The sequence below is a fragment of the Chiloscyllium plagiosum genome, unplaced genomic scaffold, assembly GCF_037043375.1.
Source record: "Chiloscyllium plagiosum isolate Xiang-an unplaced genomic scaffold, Cpla_swu_hap1 HiC_scaffold_52, whole genome shotgun sequence".
Lineage (NCBI taxonomy): Eukaryota > Metazoa > Chordata > Chondrichthyes > Orectolobiformes > Hemiscylliidae > Chiloscyllium > Chiloscyllium plagiosum.
The window spans coordinates 2,377,916-2,405,529 of NW_028270190.1; the positions used below are offsets into that span (position 1 = coordinate 2,377,916).

The window sequence follows — 27,614 nt, forward strand, 5'->3', positions numbered from 1 at the left end:
TGCCACTTCTCAGCCCATTAGCCCCTCTGATCAAGATCCCATTGTACTCAGAGGTAACCTTCTTTGCTGTCCACTGCACTTCCAATTTTGGTGTCACCAGCAAACCTACTAACTTACTCTTATGCTCACTTTCAAATCATTTATATAAATATATTTTCATATATAAATGATATCATATATTTTCGTCATGTCCTCAATAAACTCAATTCATTAACTGCCGCATGGTGTTCCCCACACAGAGCCATGCTGTCTATCAAGCTGTGTTCAGCTTGGTCGGACTTGACTGCCCAAGACCTGCTGGAGGTGTATGACAGTTTGCTGCTGGCAGGTACCATAAGGGGATCCATGAGGAAAGTCATTCTCACCCTCATCTACAAGCAGAATGGGGAGAGGAAGGAAATTAGAAATTGGGGCCAATATCATTGCTGAATGAAGACTACAAAATGCTGTCTAAGGTCAGATCTGCTCTGAGAACAGTGATCCACCCCAACCAAACCTGTGCTGTACTAGGTGGGACTATATCAGTGAGAGCCTTATGCTCCTCAGGGATACGATCACCTACATATAGGACAGGGGGGTGGACGCCTGCCTCATCAGCCTGGACAAGGAGAAGACCTTTCACAGGATATCACACACACCTACACGTGGGACCTACTCTCCAAAATGAGCTTCGGGGAGGGAGTCTGCAATTAGATCCGACTGCTCTACACCAACATCGTTAGCTCAGTCTCAATCAACGGGTGGGAATCTGAAAGCTTCCTGATCAGATCTGGATTCAGGTAGATTAGATTAGATTACTTACAGCATGGAAACAGGCCCTTTGGCCCAACAAGGCCACACCGACCCGCCAAAGCGCAACCCACCCAGACCCCTTCCCCTACATTTATCCCTGCACCTAACACTACGGGCAATTTAGCATGGCCAATTCACCTGACCCGCACATTTTTTTTTGGACTGTGGGAGGAAACCGGAGCACCCGGAGGAAACCCAAGCAGACACGAGGAGAATGTGCAAACTCCATACAGTCAGTCGCCTGAGGCGGGAATTGAACCCTGGTCTCTGGCGCTGTGAGGCAACAGTGCTAACCACTGTACCACCATGCCGCCCACTCTCTCCAGCCTTGTTTGTGTGTTGTATAGAGCCCTTTGATGAGTCCATCAGGAAGGATGTGATCTCGAGAAGGGTGACTATTCCAGGCAGAGAAGGCCAGCAGGTCAAAGCCTCCCCGTACATGGTCACCATTTTCTGCTGGGACCCCCTGTCAGTGCACAGACTCATGAGCATCTTGAAAGAGTTCCAACTGGCCTCGGGATCCAAGGAAAATCCAGGCAAGATGGAGGCCATGTTCTCTGGGAACTGGGCTGACTGATCCTCCATTCCCTTCACAGTCAGGACGCATTACCTGAAGGTGTTGGGGTGTGCATAAAATTTACAGAGGAGCGCAGTGAAGCAGACACGCTCCCTCCCCATTGTGGGTAAAAACCTAGTTACCAGGTGTGATATGTTGTTGGACATATCACAGGTATGACGCATTGCCCAAAACTACACTGTTTCAGTCACCTGAGGCATCTTCCACTTCATCAGGCAGCCTAAGATAGACCGTGTCTGCAGGGACTCCATGTACAAAACTCTGGGTAAGGTAGGTGATGGACATACCTACATCGCCCTCATCCTGATGGCCCCCTTTGTGCGCGGCTGCATCAAGCTGTGTGTAGACCCTCAGTACACAAACACCAAGTGTAACTACATACTGAGGGTCTACCTGCCCCTGGTATATTGGGAAGGATGGGACTGGCCTCGTTGCTGTGCAATGCTCCAGAGTCACAGAGTCATGGAGCTGTTCCGTACGAAAACAGACCTTTCCGTCCCACTCGTCCATTCAGACCAAATATCCTCAATTAATCCAGTTCCATTTACTCACATTTCACCCATATCCCTCTAAACTCTTCCTATTCATGTATCCATCTTTTAAACGTAACTGTACAAGCATCCACCACTTCCTCTGGCAGCTCTTTCCATTCAAACACCAATATCTGCGTGAAAAAGTTGCTCCTCAGATACCGTTCAAACCTTTCCCCTCTCCTTAAACCTACACCCCCAGTTCTGGAAACCCCCACACCAGGGAAAAGTCTTTAGCTCTTCACCCTATCCATGCCCCTCATAATTTTATAAACTTCTGTAAGGTCACCCCTCAACTTCTGATGCTCCAGGGAAAATAGCTGCAGTCTATACAGCCTCTCCCTATAGCTCAAACGCTCCAACCCTGGAAACCTCCTTGTAAATCTTTTCTGAACCCTTTCAAGTTTCACAGCATCCTTGCTACAGCAGGAAGACCAGAAGTGAACACTGTATTCCAAACATGGCCTAACCAATGTCCTGTACAGCCACAACATGACCTCCCAACTCCTATACTCAATGCTCTGACCAATAAAGGAAGACATACCAAATGCCTTCTTCACTATCCTATCAACCTGCAACTCCACTATCAGGGAACTATGAACCTGCACTCCAAAGTCGCTTTGTTCAGCAACACTCCCCGGATCATTCCGTTTAGCGGATAACTCCTACCCTGATTTGCCTTCCCAAGATGCAGCACCTCACATTTATCTAAATTAAACTCCATCTGCCACTCCTCAGCTCATTGACCCATCTGTTCGAGATCCTGTTGTACTCTGACGTAAGCTTCTTCGCTGTCCACTGCACCTCCAACTTTAGTATCACCTGCAACTTAGGAATAGTGCCTCTTATGTTCACTTCCAAGTCATTTATGTAATTGAACCCAACACTGATCCTTGTGGGACACTGCTTATTGATAGGCCTCCAGACCTATCCGCCCACACCCTCTGTCTCCTCCCTTTGAGCCAATTCTGCACCAAAATGGCTAGTTCTCCCTCTATTCCACATCATCTAACCTTGCTGACAGTCTACTATGAGGAACCTTCTCAAGTGCCTTACTGAAGTCCATATAGATCATGACCACTCTGCTTTCATCAATGTATTACTTTAATGGATGACTACATAAATTGATAACTGTCTTAATAGTCAAAATGTGAATTGATTTTTCTTTCTAAAATAAACACGTCACATAAGCTAAATTGTTGTGGCTCTTTTGAGACAACTATTTGAGCAGTAAGCAACTAAAGATTCTCTGTAGTTTTCTTCTTGGCCTCCATAATTCACTTGTTGCTACTCCCCTTAGGTACCAGTCCCTCCTCCCTTTTAAGAAGAAAGGTGATATCGAGTTTTATGATTTGTAGCTCAGATTGAGGTTCTGGATGTAGGTTTGCTCACTGAGATGGAAGGTTTGGTTTCTGACGTTTAGTCACCACACTAGGTAACATCATCAGTGAGCCTCCTGGTGAAGCACTAGTGGTGTGGCCTGCTTTTTATTTATTTGGCTTTCCTTGGGTTGGTGGTGGTGTTTCCTGTTCTCTTTCTCAGGATGGTGGATGGGGTCCAGGTCGATGTGCTTGTTGATGGAGTTCCGGTTGGAGTGCTATGCTTCTGGAAATTCTCGGTGCCTGTCTCTGTTTGGCTTGTCTTGGGATGGATCTGTCGTCCCAGTCGAAGTGATGTCCTTCTTTTTCTGTGTGTGGGGATACTAGTGAGAGTGGGTCATGTCTTTTTGTGGAGAGTTGACGTTCATGTATCCTGGTGGTTCACTCTCGCTGGTGTCTTCTCATGCAGATGGGGAGGAGCGCCACTTTTACTGAAACAGCACGTCCATTCTGGGATAGGCCAGGCGGAGATATGTGTGGGGGTTCCTGGAGGCATGGCATTCCAATCAGAACTCTGTTGGGTGCGTTGACTTGGATTCCATTTGCCACCCCGAGGAGGGAGTGGGCGGTCGCCGGCCCATGGTTGCCTAAACGCACAAGTGGGGAGCGGGCTGTACCACTGGTGCTTCATCTGGAGGCTGTGTTACCTAGTATGGTGGGAGAAAATTGAGTTAATATTTTGGTCTAGTGACCTTTCTTCAGGTTCTGAATGCTCAACCTCTTGTATCCCTGTCTGTAAAAAAAAAGTTGCTACTCAGCCTAACCTCACTTTCCTGCTCCTGGCCTACAATGGAAATGTGCTGGAAAAGCACAGTAAATCAGACAGCATTTAAGCAGGCGAGTCGATGTTTCAGGCAAAAGCCCTTCATCAGGAATGTGAAGGGAATGGGGGTGCAGGAAGGTAGGTGGGAAGGCGATAGGTAGATGCAGGTGGGATGCAGTAATGATAGGTGGGGAGGGTGGACTGGATAGATAGGAAAGAAAATAGACAGGTAGGGCAGGTCAAGAGGGCAGTGTTGACTTATAAGGTTGGATCTGAGATGAGGTCGGGGGGGGGAGGAGAGAGATTTTGGAAAGCAGTAAATTACAGTATTCCCAAGTACAAGTCTAACATTCTTTTCAAATTTGAGTTTCTAGCACCACTGCTTTCTCATACTAGAGCTGCACCACTTTGAGAGGGGAAAAAAACACTTGAATTCTTCCCTCCCTTAATCCTATTATGAGTGACCTTAGATCTAAGCAAACCAGTTACTTCCTGTTTTACTCAAAAAGGTTGTATCTATCCTAGACCAAGTGCTCAATTTTATATAATCTTAAATTTACCCCCAGCTTTCATTCTTTTAAAGAAATCACCCACCAGTCTGAACTTCTCATAGCTAATTTTCCAGTCTGAACAATGTCCTTGTACCACCTCTGATCTGCAATTGCATCCTATGTATCGCTGGACATTGGAGTGCATCTGGGAAAATTAACAAACAGTGAAATTCACAACTAATCTTGGAGGAACTGTTAGGCGAAGTTCACAGCACAGAATCTGATAAGTTAATTGTTGTTTTAAGTCTGTCCAAGAGAAAGGCTGCAGTAGTGAGGATAGTGGATTCTTTCTTGATTATATGTTTTTGGAGATAAGTCCCTTGATTAAACTCAAAATATAACCTGGGGCAGTGTTTGCAGGGGAATAAGACGGTGTTATTTTCTGGGTCTGTAGATTGTGAAGGAGCGAAAATGGCCTTTTGCAGTGAGATGTACTTCTTGTCAGATGTGGGAGTTTAAAGAGAGTTTAAGGGTTACTGTGGATTATATCTGTCATAAATTCTGTTGGATGCGAATCTTATCAGATCGAGTGGATCGGTTGGAGAGACAGATAGAAGCGATGAGGAATTTGCAACAGCAACAGTATGTGATGGATGGCAGTTATAGAAAGGGGGGAGAGTCTCAGATACAGTCACACAGATGGGTTAACTCCAGGAAGGGTAAGAGAGGTAGGCAGCTAGTGCAGGAGTCTTTTGTGGATATTTCAAACAGGTAAGCTGTTTTGGAAAATGTAGGGAGTGGTGGATTCTCAGGGGAAAATAGCATGAACAGCCAAGTTTCTGGTATTGAGACTGGCTCTAATGCAACTAAGGGTATGTTGGCTTCCAAGTGATCAATCGTGTGAGGGGATTCTGTAGTCCGAGGTACAGGCAGACGTTTATGTGGCCAGCAGAGAAAAAGCAGAATGGTGTGTTGTTTCCCTGGTGCCAGGATCAAGGATGTCTCAGAGAGGGTGCAGAATGTTCTCACGGGGGAGAGGGGCCAGCAAGAGGTCATTGTCCACATTGGAACCAACAACATTGGAAGGGAAAAGGTTGAGACTCTGAAGGGAGATTACAGAGAGTTAGGCAGGAATTTAAAAAGGAGGTCCTCAAGGGTAGTAATATCTGGATTACTCCCAGTGCTATGAGCTAGTCAGGGCAGGAATAGGAGGCTAGAGCAGATGAATGCATGGCTGAGGAGCTGGTGTACGGGAGAAGGATTCACATTTTTGGATCATTGGAATCTCTTGTGGGGTAGAGGTGATCTGTACAAGAAGGACGGATTGCACCTAAATTGGAAGGGGACTAATATACTGGCAGGGAAAGTTGCTAGAACTGCTTGGGGGGATTTAAACTACTAAAATGGGGGGGGGGGGGGGGGGTGGGTGGGACCCGGGGAGATAGTGAGGAAAGAGATCGATCTGAGGCAGGTACAGCTGAGAACAGAAGAGAGTCAAACAGTAGGGCAGGCAGGGACAAGGTAGGACTAATAAATTAAACTGCATTTATTTCAATGCAAGGGACCTAACAGGGAAGTCAGATGAACTCAGGGCATGGTTAGGAACATGGGACTGGGATCTCATAGCAATTGCAGAAACATGGCTCAGGGATGAGCAGGACTGGCAGCTTAATGTTCCAGGATACAAATGCTTCAGGAAGGATAGAAAGGGAGATAAGTGAGGAGGGGGAGTGGCATTTTTGATCAGGGATAGCATTACAGCTGTGCTGTGGGAGGATATTCCCAGAAATACATCCAGGGAAGTTATTTAGGTGGAACTGACAAATAAGAAAGGGATGATCACATTATTGGGATCTGTGGGAAGCTAGAGAAGTGATTGCTGGGCCTCTTGCTGAGATATTTGTATCATCGATAGTCACAGGTGAGGTGCCTTAAGACTGGAGGTTGGCAAACGTGGTGCCACTGTTTAAGAAGGGCAGTAAAGACAAGCCAGGGAACTATAGACCGGTGAGCCTGACCTCGGTGGTGGGCAAGTTGTTGGAGGGAATCCTGAGGGACAGGATGTACACGTATTTGGAAAGGAAAGGACTGATTAGGGATAGTCAACACGGGTATGTGCGTGGGAAATCATGTCTCACAAACTTGATTGAGTATTTTGAAGAAGTAACAAAAAAGATTGATGAGGGCAGAGCAGTAGATGTGATCTATATGGACCTTAGTAAGACGTTCAACAAGGTTCCCCGTGGGAGACTGATTAGCAAGGTTAGATCTCATGGAATACAGGGAGAACTAGCCATTTGGATACAGAACTGGCTCAAAGGTAGATGGCAGAGGGTGGTGTTGGAGGGTTGTTTTTCAGGCTGGAGGCCTATGACCAGTGGAATACCACAAGGATTGGTGCTGGGCCCTCTACCTTTTGTCATTTACATAAATGATTTGGATGCGAGCATAAGAGGTACAGTTAGTAAGTTTGCAGATGACACCAAAATTGGAGGTGTAGTGGACAGCGAAGAGAGTTACCTCAGATTACAACAGGATCTGAACCAGACGGGCCAATGGGCTGAGAAGTGGCAGATGGAGTTTAATTCAGATAAATGCGAGGTGCTGCATTTTGGGAAAGTAAATCTTAGCAGGACTTATACACTTAATGGTAAGGTTCTAGGGAGTATTGCTGAACAAAGAGACCTTGAAGTGCAGGTTCATAGCTCCTTAAAAGTGGAGTCACAGGTAAATAGGATAGTGAAGAAGGCGTTTGGTATGCTTTCCTTTATTCGTCAGAGTACTGAGTATAGGAGTTGGGAGGTCATGTTGCAGCTTTACAGGACTTTGGTTAAGCCACAGTTGGAATATTGCGTGCAATTCTGGTCTCCTTCCTATCAGAAAGATGTTGTGTAACTTGAAAGGGTTCAGAAAAGATTTACAAGGATGTTGCCAGGGTTGAAGGATCTGAGCTATCGGGAGAGGCTGAACAGGCAGGGGCTGTTTTCCCGAGAGTGGAGGCTGAGGGGTGACCTTATAGAGGTTTACAAAATTATGAGGTGCATGGATAGGATAAATTGAGAAAGTCTTTTCCCTGGTATCGGGGAGTCCAGCACTAGAGGGCATAGGTTTAGGGTGAGAGGGGAAAGATATCAAAGAGACTTAAGGGGCAACTTTATCACGCAGAGGGTGGTACCTGTATGGAATGAGCTGCTAGAGGATGTGGTGGAGGCTCGTATAATTGCAATATTTAAGAGGCATTTGGATGGGTGTATGAATAGGAAGGGTTTGGAGGGATATGGGCCGGGTGCTGTCAGGTGGGACTAGACTGGGTTGGGATATCTGTTTGGCAAGGACGGGTTGGACTGAAGGGTCTATTTCCATGCTGTACACCTCTAGGACTCTAACCGTCTTCAAAAATTCCTCTAAAAATCAAGTCAGTGTGACAGGAATTCCCATGCACAAAGCCATATCCCGAATCAGTCCTTGCTTTGCCCAATACATGCAAGTCCTGTCCCTCTGGATTCCCTCCAACAACCTTCCCACTACGGATGTCAGACGGTCTATAGTTCTCTGGATTTTCCTTCCCATCTACGTTAGCCAACCTCCAGTCTTCTGGCTCCTCACCTTTGGCTAACAATGAGACTAATATCTCAGCAAGTCGCCCAGGAATTACTTCCCTAGCTTCCCACAGAGTTCTAGGGTACACCTGATCACGTCCTGGGTGCTCATCATCCTTTTCATGATTTAAGACATCCAGCACCTCCTCCCTCTGTAATGTGGACATTGTTCAACATGTCGCCATTTATTTCTCCAATTCTCTGGTTTTTCATATCCTTTTCCAAAGTGAATACAGAAGCAAAATATTAATTTAAAATCTCCCCATCTCCTGCAATTCCACACATAGGCTGATCTTACAGGGGCCCTATTCTCTCCCTCGTTACTTCTTTGTTCTCAATGTTTGTTTAAAATCCCTTTGGATTCTTCTTAACCCGATTGCCAAAGCAATTCCCTTTTTGCCCTCCTGAATTCCCTCTTAAATATACTTGCACTGCCTTTATACTCTTCAAGGGATTCACTCAATCCCTGCTGTCTATTCCTGACATATGCTGCCTTCTTTTTCATGACTAAACCCTGACCTTCTCCAGTCCCCCAGCACCTATGTAGGGAGTGCGGGACAATTTATTAACCAGCTCCCTGGTTCTGACACTGGGCTCATGTGGTGAAAAACACAGGCGGGAGATACTTCAGAGGCAAAGGAAACTCCGATTCTATTAAAACATTGACAGGTAAATGAATATTTAGAAAAAAACAGTGCGACTTGTCTGACTGTTGTTAACTCTCCAGTTAACCCTTGCGCCCTGACTTGGTACAGTGGGGTTTGAATTACAAAAAGCTGTTAATTACTGAGTGAGAGGGGAAAAGAGAGAGAGAGAGAGTAAACACGAATCCCAGGATCCTCTCATATTTCCCTTCCATGGGGACTGCCCTGCACTGTCAGGCCGGAAGCCCACCATTTCTCCCCTCTCTTACTGAGCTGGAACAGAGGGTCTTGATGACCTTCTGCTCGCCCCTGGAATGGCTTGTGTTGGTTTGGAGAGTGGTGGGTGTCACTGGCACTGCCCCCAGTCAGTCTCTCGGCTCTCCAGTCACATCTCATCAGTACATGGAGGGTTGTGGATGAGAAGATTGCTCGCTCTCCTTTTCCTGAGTCTGCAACTGGTTGTAACTGATTCTCTTGATGTTGGCTGGACCTCTTACTGAACAAACCCCAGAGATCAGGGTTGCCGTGTCTCCTGCCAATCCCTCCTGGATTGGATCACTGAGCTGTTGTTCCTCCTCTCGGGGCTGAATGAGCTTCCTGAGTATTCGATGAGTGTGAATAGTTCTCCAATTAAAGTCAGTGCGTGTACAATAGTTTCAAATGTCCATTATTTCTCTTCGATAAGTGGATGTTAAGGTGTTGCTAATAGTGTGATAGCCTTCCCATTCAAGACAAACAGGTTTGTATGTCAGACAAAGGTGTGAAATGTTCAGGATCTCTGTGTCTGAGCAAATGATTACAAGTTGAATGGTCGTGTAATTTTGCAAGCTGCAGAATGTCTCTGTTGTTTGCTCTGCAGGCTGGTGCTCATTGTCTTTCAGAGTGTGGTGCTAGAAAAGCACAGCAGGTCAGGCAGCATCCTAGGAGCAAGAGAGTCGATGTATAGGCATAATCACTTTATCGGGAATATGTGGCTGGAGGACGGGGGCTGAGTGATGAATAGGAGGGTGGGAGTGGAGCTGGGAGAAGGTAGGTGGGAAGGCGATAGGTAGGTGAAGGTGGGGGCTTGATGGTGATAGTTCAGAGCAGAATAGGTGAATAGGTGGGAAGGAAGCCTTTGATAAGTTTGCATACGGTAGGCTGTTGGAGAATACGTAGAGGCATGGGAATGAGGGTGATTTAGCAGTTTGGATTAGAAACTGGCTTTCTGAAAGAAGGCAGTGAGTAGTGGTTGATGGAAAATCTTCAGTCTGGAGTCCGGTTACTAGTGGTATGCCATTTAGATGCGGGAGTTGGTGATGGATTAGTAAATTTGCAGATGACACTAAAGTCAGTGGAGTAGTGGACAGTTTGGAAGAATGTTACAGGTTGCAGGGAGACTTGGATAAACTGCAGAATTGGGCTGAGTGGTGGCAAATGGAGTTCAATGCAGCTAAATGTGAGGTGATGCACTCTGGGAAGAATAACAGGAAGGCAGAGTACTGGAGCAATGGAAAGACTCTTGGTAGTGTGGATGTGCAGAGGGATCTTGGAGTCCATGTACATAGATCCCTGAAAGTTGCCACCCAGGTGGATAGTGCTGTGAAGAAGGCATACGGTGTATTAGGTTTTATTGGTAGAGAGACTGAGTTCCGTAGCCGCAATACCATGCTGCAACTATACAAAACGCTAGTGCAGCCAACTTGGAATATTGTGCACAGTTCTGGTCGCCATATTTCGGGAAGGATGTGGAAGCATTAGAAAAGGTGCAGAGGAGATTTCCCAGGATGTTGCCTGGTCTGGAGAAAAGACTGAGAGACGAGGGTCTGTTCGCATTGGAAAGAAGAAGGCGAAGAGCGGATTTGACAGAGACATACAAGAAGATCAGAGGATTAGATAGGGTAGACAGTGAGAGTCTTTTTCCCAGGATGATGACGTCAGCTTGTATGAGGGGGCATAACTACAAATTGAGGGGTGATAGATTTAATACAGGTATCAGAGGCAGGTTCTTTACGCAGAGTGTTAAGGGCATGGAATGCCCTGCCTGCCAATGTAGTTAACTCAGACATATTAAGGAGATTTAGGGTGAGCAGGGAGGTGTGGGTGCAGATTGTACACTTCATGCGGTGGCAGGGCAAGGTGCAGAGAGTGGAGAGTGGGTTGGTGGGGCATGGACCCCACCAGGGAGTCACGGAGTGAATGTGGAAGCAGTTCACAGATACTGTTCCCTCTGTAACTCCCTGGTTAGGTCCACACTGCCCACCAACCCACATTCTATTCCCAGCACCTTACCGCAAGAGGTGTAACACCTGCGCCCACACCTCCCTGCTCACCTCTGTCCAAGGGCCCAAAGGATCCTTCCACATCCGGCAGAGATTTTCCTACACATCCAAACACCTCATCTACTGTGTCCATTGCACCTGATGTGGTCTCCTCTACATTGGGAGACAGAATGCTAACTTGCGGATCATTTCAGGGAACATCTCTGGGACACGCACAAAACAAACCCCACTGCCCTGTGGCTGAACAGTTCAACTCCCTCTCTCATTCCGCCAAGGACGTGCAGGTCCTGGGATTCCTCCTCCGCCAAATCCAAGCTAGCCAGCAGCTACAGGAAGAACACATCATCCGTCTTGGAACCCCCAACCACACGACATTAACATCAACTTCACCAGTTTCCGCATTCCAGAACCAACCCTCTAATTCAGCACCACCCCCTTGAACTGTCCTACATGTCCATCTTCTTTCCCATCTAACCGCTCCGACCTGTCACCCTCCCTCACCACCTGCATCTCCCTATCACCTTCCCAGCTACCTTCCCCACAGCCCTATCACCCCCTGTTTATGTTTCAGCTCCCTTCCCACCTGGCCTGCATTCCTGATGATGGGCTTATTCCGAAACGTCGACTCTCCTGCTTCTCAGATGTTTTAGATGTTTTTTAGATTAGCTTCCCTAGTGCGGAAACAGGCCCTTCGGCTCAACAAATCCATTCAACCGTCCGAAGAGTAACCCACCCAGACTCCTTTCCCTACTCATGCACTTAACACTACGGACAATTTAGCATGATCAATTCACCTCACCTGCACATCTTTGGATTGTGGGAGGAAACCGGAGCACCCAGAGGAAACCCACACAGACACGGAGAGAATGTGCAACCTCCACGCAGTAAGTCGTCCGAGACTGGAATTGAACCCAGCTCCCTGGTGCTGTGAGGCAGCACTGCTAACCACTTATCCACCGTGCCACCATGTTGCCTGACCTGCTGTGCTTTTCCAGCGTCACACTTTTCGATTCTGATCGCCAACATCTGCAGCCCTCACTTTCTCCTTTATTGTATTTTAGCTGAGGCATTTGTGGGGGCTTTCCCTTATCTTACCCCTGTTCCAGACTGCTGTTCCTGGGCTTGCGTGTTGCCTAGTCTGTCTCAGCCAGAGAACTCAGTGACTCTTCGTTCAAATGTAAATTCCACAAACTAATATCCCAAGTTCAGAGGGTTTTAGTCCAGGTTATCTAATGGGAAGTTTTACCCCATGTTATAGCTAACAGCCCTGTATTTCACCTTGGTTCTGTACTCTGATTATCTCATTTTTGAGCTGTTCTTTAGCTGTTCCTTTACCTGCTAGTATCTGCTACAAATCAACTATTGAATGTTCTTGTCAAATACCGTCAAAATTTGCCTTCCTCCAATTAAGTACAACTTGCAAAACAATCTCTTGGCCAAACGAACCACAGCACATTCATCCATCTCTTAGGTCAACAGGGATAGAATGCAAATTACAAAAACAATATGATTGTATTTGCATGTTCCTTTGCTTTGGATCCATTTGATGACTACATTCTCGTGGCTGGTTCCAGACTCCTCGAGCCAAGTCATTTTATTCGGCAACCACCAATTCAATGTGTGTGTTTAATTAAATAAACGCTACTATTCTTCTTTAATAAGATAGGATTCTGGTTAATCCAAGATGGAGGACAGGAAAAATCTCTGGCTGTAACAGCTGCTCCTGTTTTGAGGTATTTTGGGTGTTGGAAGTGATTTCTTCGAATTCCAGGAGCATCAATTACTGTTTTATATGCTGTTGCATTGTTTTGGAACTTTGGAGAGAAAAAAAATCAAACAATAGCACTTTTAAAAGGGAGAAGATCAGACAAAGCAAGCACGTGGTGAGGTCAGTCCAGGGAAGAGAGGAAGAGAGAGAGAGAGAGAGAGACAGAGAGAAATTCACAACTAATCTTGGAGGAACATGGTTGGGAGAGGTCACAGCATAGAAACAGAAGTGAATATTTAAGTCTGCAGTAGTGAGTAGTGTGGGTTCTGTCTTGATTATATATTTTACTGAGACATGTCTCTTTATTAAACTTCAAATATAAGCCATAACTATTAATTTAACCTGCAGCAGTGTTTTGTAGAGGAATAAGATGGTGCTATTTTCTGGATCTGTAGATTGTGAAGGAGGAAAAATGGCCTTTAGTAGAGTGATATACTCTTCTGGTCGGATTTGGGAGTTCACAGAGAGTTTTACGGGTTACTAAGGGTTGTATCTGCAATAAATGCCGTTAGTTGCGAATCCGATCAGATCGAATGGTTTGGTTGGAGAGACAGCTGGATGCAATGAGGAATTTACAAGAGCAAGGGGATGTGATGTATGGCAGTTGTAGGAAGGGGAAAGTCTCAGATACAGTCACATAGATGGGTTAACTCCAGAAAAGGTAAGAGAGGTAGGGCAGGTAGTGCAAGAGTATTCTGTGGCTATCCCCATTTCAAACAAGTATGCTGTTTTGGAAAATGTAGGGGGTAATGGATTCTCAGGGGAACGTAGCACGAACAGCCAAGTTTCTAGTATTGAGACTGGCTCTAATGCAATGAGGGCTACATCGGGTTCCAAGAGATCAATTGTGATCGGGGATTCTCTAGTCTGAGGTACAGACAGACATTTCTGTGGCCAGCAGCAAAAAATCCAAATGGTGTGTTGCTTCCCTAGTGCCAGGATCAAGGATGTCTCAGAGAGAGTGCAGAATGTTCTCAAAGGGAAAAGGGAGCAGGAGGAGGTCATTGTACACATTGGAACCAACAACATAGGAAAGAAAAAGGCTGAGATTCTGAAGGGAGATTACAGAGGGTTAGGCAGGAATTTCAACGGGAGATCCTGGAGAGTAGTAATATCTGGATTACTCCTGGTAAAATGAGTTAGTGAGAGCAGGAATAGAAGAGCAGATGAATGCATGGCTGAGAAGCTGGAGTATGGGAGAAGGATTCACATTTTTGGGTTATTGCAAGCTGTTTTGGGGCAGAAGTGACCTGTACAAGAAGGACAGATTGCAACTAAATTGGAAGGGGACTAACATACTGGGAGATTTGCTAGAGCTGCTCTGGAGGATTTAAACTAGTAAGGTGGTGGGGTGGGATACAGGGAGATAGTGAGGAAAGAGGTCAATCTGAGACTGGTACAGTTGAGAACAGAAGCAAGTCAAACAATCAGGGCAGGCAGGGACAAAGCAGAGTACAAGGGAGAACTGATAAATTAAACTACATTTATTTCAATGCAAGGCGCCTAACAGGGAAGGCAGATGAACTCAGGGCATGGTTAGGAACATGGGACTGGGATTTCATTGCAATTACAGAAACATGGCTCAGGAATGGACAGTACTGGCAGCTTAATGTTCCAGGATCCAAATGCTACAGGAAGGACAGAAAGGGAAGCAAGTGAGGAGGGGGGGGGGGGGATGTTTTTGATAAGGGATAGCATTACAGCTGTACTGAGGGAGGCTATTCCCAGAAATACATCCAGGGAAGTTATTTGGGTGGAACTGAGAAATAAGAAAGGGATGATCACCTTATTGGGTTTGTATTACAGACCCCCTAATAGTCAGAGGGAAATTGAGAAACAAATGTGGAAGGAGGTCTCAGTTATCTGTAAGAATAATAGGATGGATATGGTAGGGGATTTTAACTTTCCAAGCATAGACTGAGACTCCCATAGTGTTAAGGGTTTAGATGGATAGGAATGTGTTAAAGTGTACAAAAAAATCTTCTGATTTAGTATGTGGATGTCCCCTGGGCTGGATAGGATCTATCCTAGGATCCTCTGAGAAGCAAGGGAAGAGATTGCCGAGCATTGATCTTCAAAACATCATTGTCTACAGGAATAGTGCCTGAGGACTGGAGGATAGCAAATGTGGTTCCCTTGTTCAAAAAGGGTAGTAGAGACAATCCTGGTAATTACAGACCAGTGAGTCTCACTTCAGTTGTTGGTAAAGTGTTGGAAAAGGTTATAAGAGAAAGGATTTATAACCATCTAGAAAAGAATAATCTGATCAGGGACAGTTAGCACGGTTTTGTGAAGGGTAGGTCGTGCCTAACGAATCTCACTGACCTTTCTGACAAAGTGACCAAACAGTAGATGAGAGTAAACCAGTTGATGTGGTGTATATGGATTTCAGCAACGCATTCGATAAGGTTCCCCACAGTAGGCTCTTATACAAAATGCAGAGGAATGGGATTGTGGAAGACATAGCAGTTTGGATCAGTAATTGGCTTGCTGAAAGAAAACAGAGGGTTGTAGTTGATGGAACATGTTCATCTTGGTGTCCAGTTACTAGTGGCGTACCGCAAGGGTCGGTGTTGGGTCCACTGCTGTTGGTCATTTTTATAAATGACCTGGATGAGGGCTTAGAAGGGTGGGTAGTAAATTTGTGGACGACACTAAGGTCAGTGGAGTTGTGGATAGTGACGAAGGATGTAGTAGGTTGCAGAGAGCCATAGATAGGATGCAGAGCTGGGCTGAGAGGTGGCAAATGGAGTTTAATGTGGACAAGTGTGAGGTGATACACTTTGGACGGAGTAATCGGAATGCAAAGTACTGTGCTAATGGTAGGATTCTTGGGAGTGCAGATGAGCAGAGAGATCTCGGTGTCCATGTACACAGATCCTTGAAAGTTGCCACCCAGATTGACAGGGTTGTGAAGAAGGCATACAGTGTTTTGGCCTTTAATAGAGGGATTGAGTTCCGGAACCAGGAGGTTATGCTGCACCTGTACAAAGCTCTGGTACGGCCACACTTGGAGTATTGTGTACAATTCTGGTCACCGCATTATAAGAAGGATGTGGAAACTTTGGAAAGAGTGCAGAGGAGATTTACTAGGATGTTGCCTGGTATGGAAAGAATGTCTTACAAGAAAAGGCTGAGGGGCTTGAAGCTGTTCTCGTTAGAGAGAAGAAGGTTGAGAGGTGACTTAATAGAGACATACAAGATAATCAGAGGGTTAGATAGGGTGGACAGGCCAGAGCCTTTTTCCAAGTATGGGGACGGCAAACACGAGGGGACATAACTTTAAAGTGAGGGGAGATAAGTATAAGACAGATGTCAGAGGTAGTTTCTTTACTCAGAGAGTAGTAAGGGTATGGAATGCTTTGCCTGCAACGGTAGTAGATTCGCGAAGTTTAAGTGCATTAAGTCGTCATTGGACAGGCAAATGGACGTACATGGAATAGTGTAGGCGGGATGGGCTTCAGATTAGTATGACGACGGCGCAACATCGAGGGTCGAAGGGCCTGTACTGCACTGTCATGTTCTAATTCACCCTGCTTTTGCTACACTCTCAGGCAGCACATCCAAACCCTAACCTCTCGATTTACCCTACCTCCCCCACACAAAATCAAGCTACTTTACTGAGACTTGGTGGGTGGCATTAGATTGTCTTCATATGGTTTTAACCTCTTTAATTCGCTTTAATTCTGTTAAATCGTCATTGGACAGGCATATGGACGTACATGGAATAGTGTAGGTGGGATGGGATTCAGATTAGTATGACAGGGCGGCGCAACATCGAGGGCCGAAGGGCCTGTACTGCGCTGTAATTTTTTATGTTCTATATTCTACTAGAGAAGGTGCAAAACTTGACCTACTCTTGGGAAATAAGGCAGGGCAGGTGACTGAGGTGTCAATGGGGAAGCACTTTGGGGCCAGCGACCATAATTCTATTAGTTTTAAAATAATGATGGAAAAGGATAGACCAGATCTAAAAGTTGAAGTTCCAAACTGGAGAAATGCCAATTTTGACGGTATCGGGCAAGAACTTTCAAAAGCTGATTGGGGGCAAATATTCGCAGGTAAAGGGACAGCTAGAAAATGGGAAGCCTTCAGAAATGAGATAACGAGAATCCAGAAAAAAGTATATTCCTGTTAGGGTGAAAGGGAAGGCTGGTAGGTAGAGGGATTGCTGGATGACGAAAGAAATTGAGGGCTTGGTTAAGAAAAAGAAGGAAGCATATATCAAGTGTAGACAGGATCGATCGAGTGAATCCTTAGAAGCGTATAAAGGCAGTAGGAGTATACCTAAGAGAGGAATCAGGAGGGCAAAAAGGGGACATGAGATAGCTTTGGCAAATAGAGTTAAGGAGAATCCAAAGGGTTTTTTCAAATACATTAAGGACAAAAGGGTAACTAGGGAGAGAATAGGGCCCCTCAAAGATCAGTAGGGCGGCCTTTTTGTGGAGCCGCAGAAAATAGGGGAGATATTAAACGAATATTTTGCATTAGTACGTTTACTATGGAAAAGGACATGGAAGATATAGAATGTAGGGAAATAGACGGTGACATCTTGAAACATGCCCATATTACAGGGAAGTGCTGGATGTCTTGAAACGCATAAAAGGTGGATAAATCCCCAGGACCTGATCTGGTGTACCCTAGAACTCCATGGGAAGCTAACGGAGTGATTGCTGGCCCTCTTGCTGAGATATTTGTATCATCGATAGTCACAAGTGAGGTGCCAGAAGACTGGAGGTTGGCTGACGTGGTGCAGTGCTGAAAATGTGTTGCTGGAAAAGCGCAGCAGGTCAGGGAGCATCCAGGGAACAGGAGAATCGACGTTTCGGGCATAAGCCCTTCTTCAGGAATCCTGTTCCCTGGATGCTGCCTGACCTGCTGCGCTTTTCCAGCAACACATTTTCAGCTCTGATCTCCAGCATCTGCAGACCTCACTTTCTCCTCTGACGTGGTGCAATGGTTTAAGGTGATAAGGACAGGGCAGGAAACAATAGACCAGTGAGCCTGACGTCGGTAGTGGGCAGGTTGTTTATTATTTAAATAGGGAAACGCTGCAGAAAGCTGCAACACAAAAACTGGGAGGAACTTGTGAAGGAAACATAGAAAGCTCGCAGACAGAGGTCCATAGATAATGCTAATTGAATGTTTGCCCTAATTTCAAGTGGGTTGGAGTATAAGAGTTGGGAAGTGTTACTGCAGCTACACAAGATGCTGATGAGACCACATGAGGAGGACTGTGGGCAGCTTTGCTTCCTTTAAGGAAAGATTCTATTTCATTGGATGCAGTTCAGAGAAGATTCACTTGGATGATCTGTAGTATGGGGAGATTGTCTTATGAACAAAGGTTTAACAGGCTGGGACACTACTTACTGCAGTTTAGAAAAATGAGAGGTCATCTCATTGAAACAAATGGGATTCTTAACGGTCCTGACAGGGTAAATACTGAAAGGACATTTCCCCTCATGGGAAAGTCTAGAACCAGAGGACAGTCTTAAATTGGCGCCCCTTTATTCTAAGGCAGAGATGAGGAGAATCAGAGGGTTGTCTTTGGAATTCCATGCCATAGAGAGCTGGCGGGTGGGGGAGCGGGAGGGGTGTGCAGAATCATTGAGTCATCCAGCATGGATACAGACCCTTCAGCCCAACCAGTCCATGCGGCAAACGTAATCCCAAACTAAACTAGCCCCACCTGCATGCTCCCAGCCCATATTCCTCCAAGCCGTTCCTATTCATCTACCTACGCAAATGTCTTTTAAACATTGCAATTGTACCCACATCCACCACTTCCTCAGGAAATTAATTCCACATGGGAACCACCCTCTCAAAAAAAGGCTGCTCTCAGGTCTTTATAAAATCTCTCTCACCTTAAAAATATGCACCTGAATCTCGAAATCCCCCATCCTCGGGAAAGACAACTACAAATTAACTCATTATTTTATAAACATCTATCATGTCTCTTCTCAACCTCCTGTGAACCAGTGGAAAATGTCCCAGCCCATCCTGCCTTTCCTTATAACTCAAACCTTCGATACTCATAAGTAATGGCAGCTTCATTAATAACAGTCATAAAAATAATGTTGTGTTGTTAATGAAATAATAACTGTTAGTCGTCATCACATATAGAACCAGATACTCAGTTCTTATAATCACAGTCTCACACAATCTGGTAATTACCTCAGAATCTATATTTTACAGTTTGGAATCCCCAGAGCCACAGGCAGTTATTTCATTCCCAAATGACAATTTATCATCAACTTTGGGTCAGATCCATCACTGACTAAAATGCAGTGAGAGCAGAAGTAAGATCCTTGGTCCCAGATCCTTGGACACTGACATCATTCATGCTCGAAATTGGATCAAACAAAGGGAAATAATGGAAAGCAGAAAATATACCTTGTGCACACTTCAGTATGGACAAGGATACTGCAGCTATGTACAGTATTTACAGTGTAAAGAACACTGTTACTGATGGGAGTATATTTGTACGATCAATTCTAACAAAAGTGAACCATATTTAACAATACCAATACGACACCATTTTTATGAATAACAATGGTAATGTACTGTATTTATTATTCTCACTGAGTATGGTAAAGAAAGTATTATTGATATTAATAATGTGCAGAGTTTTTTAAGTGTTACCGATCCAGTACATTGTCTGACAATGTCAAACACAATGCCACAAAGTCTGGTACTTCCTCCAGTTTTACAGTTTGTATTCCTCAGTCACACACAATCCTTTCACTGGTACAGATACAGAGTACATGAGATTGCCCGGTTCTTCTGTACCACTCGCAGCTGGCTTTAGGTTCAATCAATTCAGAGTTTGATTAGTGGATGGGCCTGCAAGAGCTGGCAAATATGATGCCATCTGTTTTACCTCTCCACTCTTGTCCAATTTCACTTCCACTGTTTGGTATTAATGTCATTACTGATACGCTTAAACTTGTACACTTAATAAAAAGTGTGCAGTGTCAGACATCTCGTCATAATAAACATCTCACATTCTGCTACTTGCTCCAGTCCCTGTATTTTGCAATTTGGTTTCCAGATGTAATTTTATTCCTGAATCTCCCGGTCATTGCTCTGGAGACTAAACAAAAGTAGCGAGAAACATATTTAGTCAAACCAAAATGTATGCAAAATCTGTGTCTCAAATATTACAGGAAACATGAAAAAGTCAAATCAGCGCTTCTTTGATGTAAAAATACAGTTCAACAGGACAAATTGGAAGATTCTACTGCAATTAATAAATGGCAAGTAACAATGATATTTGACTAAGGACCCATCACTGGAAATATACCTCACCCAATTTCACTTTGAATGGAATTTCACTTTCCCAAGCCAATGGAACAGAGAAACAAGAACAAATTGGACTGGCTGTCAATTCACTATCACTGGTCTTATGCTGTGGTGAAGTCTGATATCACGCAGAATGACAGAAGTGCACAAGTGCAGAAAGAGACTATTTGGCCCATTGTGCCAGCACTGCCTTCTCTATGAGCATCATTACTAGTGTTAATCGCCAGCTTGTCTCCCCCCATATCATTGCACATCATTTCTAGCCAAATGATCATCAAATGCCTTGTTGAATGCCTCGATTGAACCTGCCTTCACCACATTCCCAGATATACAATCCATACATCAGCTATTTGCAAAGTGAAGAAATTTTACCTTACTTCATCTTTGCTTCTTTTGCAAATGACCTCTTTTGGCATTTATTAAATACTTGGATCTTCTGCAAAGCAACAATCAATGGAGAGCCAACTGCTCAAACGTTTCCATTTTCAGATGTTATTTGGTATTTCTTGGAGTGTTCTCAGAAGTGAGAAGTCTAGCATCCCTTGCTGATATGCTGCAGGCTCAAGGGAAGCAGAAGACAACTCATATTGGCGTGTGTGTGTGTGTCTCTCTCTCTGAATGAATGACTGAATCAGCGAGTGAGTGAGTGATTGAATGGACTGCAACAGTTCAAAAAGGCAGAACAGTACTAACTTCCTGAGGGCAAATAGGGATGGACAATAAATGCCCACATCTTGTGAGTGAATTCACAAAAGGCCAAGGTGGGCATGTGGGTGAGGTAAGTAGCTAGAGTGGCAGGTTAAGAGGGTGGTGGTTGGAGAGGGTGGCAGACTCCTGAGGTAAGTCAAAATTAGTCAGTGAGTCAGGAGATAGTCAGTTCAAGGGCTAGTCAACACTGATGAAGGGGTGCAGTCAGACTGAGGGTTAGTTTTGTGTGTTTGTGTAAAGTTCACTCACATTGTTGTCCATGTTGAATTACTCTAACTGGTGTAAAGCTCAGTTAAAAAGGAGCTGAATAAAATTATCAGTGCTTGGGATCTTCCCTGAGAAGGACCCATCAACCCTTATCCCTTTCAACTTCCTTCAACCATCTCTTGTGCGTCCCAGAGCCCTATTTGGACTTGATTTATTTCACCTCATTGACACAGTTTTCCTGGAATTCCTCTGTTAAACAACAGTTCTGATCCAGAAACGAAAAACATCACTGTTCCTGCTGCTAGCCTGTGTGCTGTTGTAAGGGGTGTTTGTGTGCCTGCTGGGTGTGGACACTGCAGCATCCCCGCTTAAATGGTGTTGGTGTCGGATGCACTGGTGATGCTGCCTCTTTGTATTTGTCTTTATCCCAGTCTTACTCAGCTACCTGGCTACAGCCAGTACTTTCATTACTGTCTTTACGACATCCCCTTCAATTAGCTCGATATTGAGTAACTTCATTGACCAGTTTTCAGTTTCCACAAATGCCCTTTTTTCAATGGAGCTTCTGTGGTCCCTTTCTCCTGTCTTCGCTTTCTCCAATTCCATTTCAGACAATTGCCTCCTTGTCAATTGCATGTATAAGCTCACAGACTCCGATACCTATCATCCTCCCCACCCCATCACCATTTCCTTGTCCTGTTGATACTACTGTCAATGCTAGTGCTTCAGAAATAGCACTCAGCCCCTTCCTTACACCAATCTCTTTGTTAGTATGGTCAATAGCCAAGGAGGTTAGCTGAGATTAGAAAGGAATCTTGATCAATTGGGAAAATAGGCTGAGAAGTGGCAGATGGAGTTTATTGCATTTTTGTACAACAAGGGCAGGAATTAATCAGTTCAAGGTGAAGCCCTGTTTTGAGCAGAAACCTAGAGGTTAGGGGGTGAGGAGGTGGAACGTTTGGGGCAACGTTTTCCACAGAGGGTGGTTTGTATGCAAAATGAACAGCCAGAGGAAGCTATCTGGACAGGTACGTGAATCGGAAAAGTTCAGAAGGATATAAACCAAATGCAGACAAATCGGACTAGTTTAGTTTGGGAAACCTGGTTGGATTGGTTGGTATAAAGGATCTGTTGTTTCCATGTTGCATGATTTCAAGATTTTGGAGAGATAATGTGTTCATGTCAGTGACTATGAAGTCAGTTTTATAATTTCACAGGAGTTAAGACTTGGCTTCATACTATCTTTTTCTCTTCTACAAAGAGTCACGTATAGAAGGGAAGAGCATTTCTTAAATGGTAAAAGCTTGAAAATATTGAGATCCAGAAGGACCAAAATACTCCTGTTCACAAGGTACTGAACATTAACATGTCGGTGCAGAACGCAATTCAGAAGGGAAATCCTCTGTTAGCTTTTGAATTTTCTTTATAGAGGTGAGACCTCGCTTGGAGTATTGTGCACACTTTTGGTCCTCTGGCCTATTTACTTCAGAGGAATTATAGGGCTTTTCAGTAAACTGATTGCTGGGTTGGTGGGACTGTCCTATCAATTAGCAATTGAGGAGACTGGGCATGTTTTCTCTGGAGATTAGAAGAATAAACAATGTTCTTTGAAAGTTACAACATTCTTGAAGGGATAGACAGGTTAGGTGTAGAAAGCATCAACCATCTACAAGCCACAAATCAGGAATACGATGCCTGGATGAGCAACACTGGAAAAGATTGCTATGTAACAGGTCAAATCAGAATCGCATGTTGCATCCTATCCACCACCTTCATAATCCACTCCCTTCACAACCAACACTGAATGGCAGTAGTGTGTGTCATTGACAAGAATCACGACAACAACTCATCAAGGATCCTTAGGCAGCACCTTCCAAACCGCTAACCACCTTCCAAACCTCAATCATCGTGAAGGACAAAGGCATCAAATACATGGAACCATTTGCAAGATCCCCTCCAAGTCATGTACCATGAAGACTTGGAAGGAGTTTGCTGTCGCTTCACTGTTGCTCAGTCAAATTAGTGCTTGGTGACCAGGAGCAGTCTCATCAAGCAGCTCCTTCGTCAAATGTCTGGAAAATGGAGAAACACCAAGACAAAGAGGTACCCAACACTTGAACAGAAGACTGTTGCCACAAGCTATACAGATCAATACACCCTACACCATATGCCTGTTTGTTTTCAGAGATCAATAAACCACTCTCAACTGATCAAGATCATACATTTTTCCTCTCTATGTGTCATAACTAAACCTTCGCTTTGTGAGGAAGGTAAGAAACATTCCATTAGCATTATCTACTGCACCCTGTCTGCTAGCTTTGTATTTCCTGCACAGGTTCCCCTCAGTTTTTGTGTTGCAGCTTTCTGCAGCTTTTCCCTATTTAAATAATACTGATCTTTTGTTCTCCTTTCCAAAATAAACATCTTTATTTCTATCAGAGTGCCCATGTCAAATTTCACATCTGCTTCACTTTAATTTCAATTGTCCATTTGTCCCCCCTCTCTCCATCTTTAAACCCAAGCCTCTCAAATGCTGGCCTCTCAAATTCTGGTGCTCATGATCTTGTTTCCGCTCTCACTACGAATCAATCACTAACATTTCTGAAGCTGAGCAATAAGAAACTGGGAGATTCAGAGGGGGGTCTATTGACACCAAACTGAAAAATACAGACATGGGGGCTTGGGAGGGGCAGGCGAAGTACTGAACATTCATTCATAACAAGTGGGTGGCTACAATTACAGTCATAGAGATATATAGCGCGGAAATAGACTCCTTGGTCCAACTCGTCCCAAGGCAAGCTAGTCCCACCTGCCAGCACACAGCCCGAAACTCTCCAAACCCTTCCTAGTCATATACCCATCCAGATACCTTTTAAAAGTTGTAATTGTTCCAGCCTCCACCACTTCCTCTGGAAGCTCGTTCCATACATGGACCACCCTCTGTGTGAAAGCGTTGCCCCTCAGGTCTCTTTTTTTATCTTTCCCCTCTCACCCTAAAGCTATGTCCTCTAGTTCTGGACTCTCCCACCCCAGAGAAAAGACTGTCTTATTGATCCTAACCATGCCCCTCATGATTTAATAAATCTCTACAAGGTCTCAGCCTCCGACGTTCCAAGAAAAACAGCACCAGCCTGTTCAGCCTCCCCCGTAGCTCAGATCCTCCAACCCTGGCAATATCCTTGTAAATCTTTTCTGAATCCTTTCAAGTTTCACAACATCTTTCCGATAGGAAGGAAACCAGAATTGCACACAATATTCCAACAGTGGCCTAACCAATGTCCTGTACAGCCGCAACATGACCTCCCAACTCCTGTACTCAATACTCTGACCATAAAATAAAGCATACCAAATGCTTTCTTCACTATCCTATCTACCACTTTCAAGGAGCTATCAACTTGCACTCCAAGGTCTCTTTGTTCACCAAAACTCCCTAGGACCTTACCATTAAGTGGATAAGTCCTGCTGAGATTGGCTTTCCCAAAATGCAGCACCTCACATTTATCTAAATTAAACTCCATCTGCCACTTCTCAGCCTATTGGCCCATCTGATCAAGATCCTGTTGTAATCTGAGGTAACCTTCTTCGCTGTCCACGATACCTCCAATTTCGACATCATCAGCAAACTTACGAACTATACCTCTTATGTTCACATCCAAATCACTTATATAAATGATAAAAAGTAATGGACCCAGCATTGATCCTGTGGCACTCACTGGTCACAGGCCTCCAGTCTGAAAAACAAACTTCCACCACTACCCTCTGTCTTCTACCTTTGTGCCAGTTCTGTATCAAAATGGCTAGTTCTCCCTATATTCCATGAGATCTAACTTGCTCACTCGTCTCCCTTGGGGAACCTTGTCGAACCCCTTTCTGTAGTCCATTATAGAACCACTCTGCCCTCATCAATCCTTTTTGTTACTTCAAAAAACTCAATCAAGTTTGTGAGACATGATTTCCCACACATAAAGCCATGTTGACTATCCCTAATCAGTGCTTGCCTTTCCAAATACATGTACATTGTATCCCTCAGGATTCCCTCCAACAACTTGCCCACCACCGACGTCAGGCTCACTCGTCCATAGTGCCCTAGCTTGTCCTTACCACCTTTCTTAAACATTGGCACCATGTTAGCCAACCTCTAGTCTTCCAGCACCTCACCTATGACTATCGATGATACAAATATCTCAGCAAGAGGCCCAGCAATCACTTCCGTAGCTTCCCACAGAGTTCTCGAGTACACCTGATCAGGTCCTGGGGATTTATTGCGGAAAATGTGTTGCTGGAAAAGCGCAGCAGGTCAGGCAGCATCCAAGGAGCAGGGGAATCGACGTTTCGGGCATGAGCCATTCTTCAGGAATCTTTTCTGAAGAAGGGCTCATGCCCGAAACGTTGATTCTCCTGCTCCTTGGATGCTGCCTGACCTGCTGCGCTTCTCCAGCAACACATTTTCAGCTCTGATCTCCAGCATCTGCAGTCCTCACTTTCTCCTGGGGATTTATCCATTTCTATGCGTTTCAAGACATCCCGCACTTCCTTCTCTGTAATATGGACATTTTTCAAGATGTCACCATCAATTTCCCTATATTCTATATTTTCCATATCCTTTTACACAGTAAATAATGATGCAAAATACTTGTTTAGTAGCTGCCCCATCTCCTGCGGCCGCCTTGTTGATCTTTGTTCTCTCCCTAGTTACCCTTTTGTCCTTAATGTATTTGCAAAAACCTTTTGGGTTCTCCTTAACTCTATTTGCCAAAGCTATCTCATGCCCTCTTTTTGCCCTCTTGATTTCCCTCTTAAGTATACTCCTACTGCCTTGATAGTATTCTAAGGATTCACTCGATCTATACCCGATATATGCTTCCTTTTTTTTCTTAACCAAATCCTCAATTTCTTCAGTCATCCGACATTCCCTATACCTACCAGCCTTTCCTTTCACCCTAACAGGAATATACTTTTTCTGGACTCTCGTTATCTCATTTCTGAAGGCTTCCCATTTTCCAGCCGTCCCTTTACCTGCGAACATCTGCACCCAATCAGCTTTTGAAAGTTCTTGCCGAACACCATCAAAATTGGCCTTGCTCCAGTTTAGAACTTCAACTTTTAGATCTGGTCTGTGCTTTTCCATCACTATTTAAAAACTAACAGAATTATGCTCGCTGGTCCCAAAGTCCTCCCCCACTGACATCTCAGTCCCCTGCCCTGCCTTATTTCCCAAGACTAGGTCAAGTTTTGCACCTTCTATAGGAGGTACATCCACATAATGAATCAGAAAACTTTCTGATTCACACAACAAATTCATCTCCATCTACATAGAACATAGAACATAAAAGAATACAGCGCAGTACAGGGCCTTCGGCCCTCAATGTTGCGCCGATCCAAGCCCACCTAACCTACACTAGCCCACTATCCTCCATATGCCTATCCAATGCCCGCTTAAATGCCCATAATGAGGGAGAGTCCACCACTGCTACTGGCAGGGCATTCCATGAACTCACGACTCGCTGAGTAAAGAACCTACCCCTAACATCTGTCCTATACCTACCCCCCCTTAATTTAAAGCTATGCCCCCTTGTAATAGCTGACTCCATACGTGGAAAAAGATTCTCACGGTCAACCCTATCTAAACCCCTAATCATCTTGTACACCTCTATCAAGTCACCCCTAAACCTTCTTTTCTCCAATGAAAACAGCCACAAGTGCCTCAGCCTTTCCTCATACGATCTTCCTATCATACCAGGCAACATCCTGGTAAACCTCCTCTGCACCCCGTTCCAGTGCCTCCACATCCTTCCTGTAGTATGGCGACCAAAACTGCACACAATACTCCAGATGTGGCCACACCAGAGTCTTATACAACTGCAACATGAGCTCAGGACTCCGGAACTCAATTCCTCTACCAATAAAAGCCAGTACGCCATATGCCTTCTTCACCGCACTATTTACCTGGGTGGCAACTTTCAAAGATCTGTGTACATTGACACCAAGATCCCTCTGCTCATCCACACTACCAAGTATCCGATCATTTGCCCAGTACCCTATCTTTTTGTTTCTCTTACCAAAGTGAATCACCTCACACTTACCTACATTGAACTCCATTTGCCACCTTTCTGCCCAGCTCTGCAGCTTATCTATATCCCGCTGTAACCTGCCACATCCTTCCTCACTGTCTACAACTCCTCCGACTTTCGTATCATCCGCAAACTTGCTCACCCAACCTTTTAACCCCTCCTCCAGGTCATTTATAAAAATGACAAACAGCAAGGGTCCCAAAACAGATCCTTGCGGAACACCGCTAGTGACGGCACTCCAAGATGAACGTTTGCCATCAACTACTACCCTCTGTCTTCTTCCAGCCAGCCAACTCCTAATCCAAAACTCCAACTCAATGTCATACCTCCGTATTTTTTGCAGTAGTCTACCATGGGGAACCTTATCAAACGCCTTACTAAAATCCATATACACTACATCTACCGCTTTCCCCTCGTCCACCTCCTTAGTCACCTTCTCAAAGAATTCAATAAGGTTTGTGAGGCAAGACCTGCCCTTCACAAAACCATGCTGACTATCCTTGATCACAATATTCCTATCCA

The 27,614-nt window shown here is 44.8% G+C and overlaps 1 long non-coding RNA gene and 1 pseudogene across 2 annotated transcripts in view; both read right to left on the reverse strand.

The window, feature by feature from the left end:
• LOC148134737 (uncharacterized) overlaps positions 1-27,614 on the reverse strand; it is a 191,205-nt pseudogene that overhangs the window by 34,402 nt on the left and 129,189 nt on the right. The window contains exon 2 of the transcript XR_015755606.1: positions 3,292-3,925. The product of XR_015755606.1 is annotated as an uncharacterized LOC148134737 (transcript). The remainder of the gene's footprint in view (positions 1-3,291; positions 3,926-27,614) is intronic.
• LOC148134738 (uncharacterized) overlaps positions 19,869-27,614 on the reverse strand; it is a 48,149-nt gene continuing 40,403 nt past the window's right edge. The window contains exon 3 of the long non-coding RNA XR_015755663.1: positions 19,869-19,897. This is a non-coding gene — a long non-coding RNA (uncharacterized LOC148134738). The remainder of the gene's footprint in view (positions 19,898-27,614) is intronic.